General features: G+C 39.3%; 1 non-coding gene across 1 annotated transcript; it reads right to left on the minus strand.

Moving 5' to 3' along the window:
- Positions 1-1,652: 1,652 nt before the first annotated feature.
- On the minus strand, positions 1,653-1,728 carry TRNAH-GUG (transfer RNA histidin (anticodon GUG)). The gene has a single exon. It is a non-coding gene; the product is annotated as a tRNA-His (tRNA).
- Positions 1,729-4,137: the final 2,409 nt, after the last annotated feature.

Consider the following 4,137-nt stretch of genomic DNA (forward strand, 5'->3'; position numbering starts at 1 on the left):
TCCCCTTCAAGTTGGTGTTTTTATTTATCTATCTTTAAAATGTAATGCCATCATAGACATGAACGGTGATTCAAGGCCACCTTGTGATTAAAGGCCAATTTGAGCCGGTTCGATCAGGCGGTTCATTGCCCTGTGCCATTGGGCAGCCACGTGTGACCCTGACTTTTGGATTCGCACTCCCAGAGAACACGTGGTGACTGAATTTGTGCTTATCAGATTGAAGTATGAAAAATTTAGTGCCGTTAAACTATTTCCCCCCCTCCCAAAATATACATAGATATAGTAGAGGTCAATTTGGAACCAAACACCTTACAAAATATCTCTGGAGTCAAAACGTACTGTTTACAGGCATGAAACTTCTGGTTTTTAAAATTCTGGATTAAAATGGAAATTCTGAAAGTAGAATATGTATATATGGGCTAATTTTCTTTAAAAAAAAAAAAAAATTCCTGTATTGTTTCACCTTGCTTTTAAAATGAAAAAGGAAATCAAGCTAGATATCCACAAAATAAAGTTTTTTAAAAAATCTTTATAATTTGGATCTTTGTGGATAAGAAGGAATGGGTTCCTGATTACATTCTAACACAATAGAACAGTTTTCAGAATATGGAAAATGAACAGTAAGGATCTGGCTCTCACCTTCCTGTACTTACGCAATGACCCGCAAGGGGTCAGCACAGGCCAGGGCCTGCCCCTCCCCCACTGCGGGTCTACTCTGTGACGGCTCTACAGCGTCACAAAATAGGGGTCTACAGCGTCACAAAATAGGGGTCTACAGCGTCACAAAATTTTACACCGCAATCTTCAACATCTCAGCTCAACTATTAAACGGAGTAATGTTCTTCAAAATGTACTTAACAGTGAAATGATTACATATTCATTCTGGAACAGCATGTAAATGTTAATACAAATTTTTATCCATAATTTGCACAAGAAAAACAAACATGCTTGTAACGCATCACTTTGTAATGTCTGATATAACAGCTTCATCCATGAGAAAATGGAACCTCATATATTCAGTATCATGATAGAATTATGAATTTTACATGTTTCCAAATATAATTTATTTATGTCAAGTGAATGATAATCTTAATATAGCTGTTTTAAGTATTTTTTTAAAATGTTCTCATGTGTTTCAATAGTCACTAAAGAAAGTATGCTAGAAGTTTAAGCTTTTCCATTTTTTTCTTTTAAAATGTTTTTTTATTACCTACATTACTTTCATCATTTAATTAAGGCCCTAAATGATTAAATGTGACATCAGGCATAATTTTCCATGTGCATTGTTCTGTATCCGCATTCCTTAATAATATCCCCATCCTCAAAGTCATATAACATATGCAACACATTACGTTTTGTATTTATTTAGTATTTTTCTGAAGTGAGAAGCAGGGAGGCAAAGAGACAGACTCCCACATGCACCCGACTGGAATCCACCTGGCAAGCTCACTAAAGGGCGATGCTCTGCCCATCAGGGGCGTTGCTCTGTTATAACCAGAGCCATTCTAGCACCTGAGGTGGAGGCCATGGAGCCGTCCTCAGCACCCGGGCCAACTTTGTTCCAGTGGAGCCTTGGCTGTGGGAAGGGAAGAGAGAGATACAGAGGAAGGAGAGGGGGAGAGGTGGAGAAGCAGATGGGCGCCTCTCCTGTGTGCCCTGGCTGGGAATTGAACCCAGGTCTTCCATACCACAGGCCAATGCTCTACCACTGAGCCAACCAGCCAGGGCTTACATTTTGTATTTAAATCAATAATATTTTGTATTGCTTATAGTATTGTGTGCATATTATATTAATTCTGACTCTCCGACATACAAGCACTCAATAAACTCTGTAAAGGCAAAGGTAATAGCTTTCATTATTTAATCAGTTTTCTATTTTTAAATCCTAGAACAGTAATGAATATATAACACGCTCTAAATTCCTGTTTCAATTTATTACAGTCATGTGAAAAAAATGTATCTTCTACTAGCTTCGTATGAGTGGTTTTAAACTTTCTAAAGCCCCAACACCCTTTTGATAGAGTGAACGTTATTTTTAAACACAAGTGTAGCTGCTATAGTTGAAATGGGTTGGGGGTGGCGGAGCCCCCCAAATCTCCCTCTAATGTACGTGACTTTTAAAATGTCTTTTCTATAATATGCAGTCTTGGTATATTCTTGTATGGACTGATCAACTATTTCAGAGTACAAAATAGCCAAAATATATAAAAATAAATTGTTAGCATTTATAATAATTTAGCACTTGTCATATAGAAGCCCTCTGTTTCAATTATATTTAAGGATGTAGTAGTTTGGGGGGGGGGGTCAGAAATAACATAGCCATGCATGCAGCAAATGTTTATAAAGTGCCTTTTCTATCGGCTCTATAGGCAGTTGGGATACAACAGCAAAGGAAAGAAAACGTGCGGAGTCCCTCCCCTCAGGTATCTTGTATTTGGGGAGGAAAACAGGACAATACGCATGCATGCTGTCAGGGGTAGTCAGGGCTAAGAAGAGAAAAAAACTGAATCCAGGCGAGACAGAGAGAGATGGAGAAGACTGAGCTACTTTCAAAAGAGAATGGTTAGGTACACTGTCTCTGTAAAGGCGAATTTGAGCAGAAATCTGATGGTGATGCATCTGAAAGTTTTAAGGGTATTTCTGGTACCTGTAGATTTTAAATGTGTTTCCCTTTCCCTGGCTGTGATACGGGCACCGTGACTCTCTTCTTCCTGACTGGCTTCGGGGGCTCTCAGTTTCCCTAAAACACAAAGGCTGTGCAGTTCCGTAAGCCAAGTGACTCAATAAATACCTGCTTCATAGACTTTATTTTCAAATTACATTCTTGAGTACTTTCACAATGACAGGAAAATGGCAGGCACTAGAGAGGCCCCATCTCCTCAGAATTCAGTTTCCCCTATTGTTAGCACCTTCTATGAGTATGGTACATGGGGAGGAAATTAACCACCACTATTGATATTGAGGTCCACACTTCATTCAAATGTCCTTACTTTTTCCTCATGCCCCTTTTCTGGTCCAGGGTCTCATTTAGAATACCGTGTTAATTTCAGCTGTAATGTCCCCTCAGTCTCCACTTGGCTGAGACAGCTTAGACTGTCCTTGCTTTTGACGACCGTGACAGTTCTGAAGACAACAGATGAGCTGTTCTTTGGAACACCCCTCAACTGGGATTTGTGTGACATGTTTCCTCCTGGTAAGACGGGGGGCCCGTGACTTTGGTGTGGAGACCCCAGAGGTAAAGTGCTATTTTCATCCCAGTGTTAAGGTCCCCCCTTCTCACACTTCACTCTTCGAAGGGAGTCACTGTGTTCAGTGTCCCCCACCCCTGCCACTTCCGTAAGGAGTGCGGGGTTATGCTCCCCTCTTTGAGGACAGTATAGCTACAGAAATTATATGAAACTCTTCACAGAATATTTGTATAGTCACTCCACCTATTTGTGTATTCAATAATTTTATGTATACCAGCATGGAGTCATTGATAATTATTTTACATTATGAGTTGCATGATTAAACATTATTTTATTGCTAAAATTATTGCAGGTTGGCCATCGGGGACTCTCTGAGTTGGCTCTTAACCAGCCCACCCATGTGTTGTGTTGTTTGCTGTGTTTTGGTTTGGAGTACTCCTGTCCTTAACTTGCTGTTGCTAAAAGAAGCTCTAGGCTCATCTTGTATTTTTAGGGTCCCAGTTCGAGAAACATCCATTTCTTTAAGGAATTCTGGTTCCTGTTATTAGAGAATGGTTTCAAAAATCAAGATCTGGGCCCAAATATGTTTGCTATACTGGGTGGCATTGCTTGGTGGCCATTCTCAGCGGATGGAATTAGCAAGTGTCTGTGTGTATGCTGACCTATGCATAGACACATACCTCTACCTATTTGTATATGCAAACATCTGTATCTATATTAAGCTAAACACGAGTTTGTACTAATGTTTCCAACTCTAATTCCTCACTAGGTAGATCCATATTTTATTACTTATCCATCTTCTTGCCAGTTCAACTATTGTTAAACTTTTGTTCTTAAAGAGGTCAATTTTCTTACCCTCTACTAATGGTTAAAACAAAATAATACATTAAAAAAAACCACACCAGTAACATTTTAGTATATGGAAATAAATTATACATGCAACAGAAGC

Source organism: Saccopteryx leptura, chromosome 11 (genome assembly GCF_036850995.1).
Source record: "Saccopteryx leptura isolate mSacLep1 chromosome 11, mSacLep1_pri_phased_curated, whole genome shotgun sequence".
Lineage (NCBI taxonomy): Eukaryota > Metazoa > Chordata > Mammalia > Chiroptera > Emballonuridae > Saccopteryx > Saccopteryx leptura.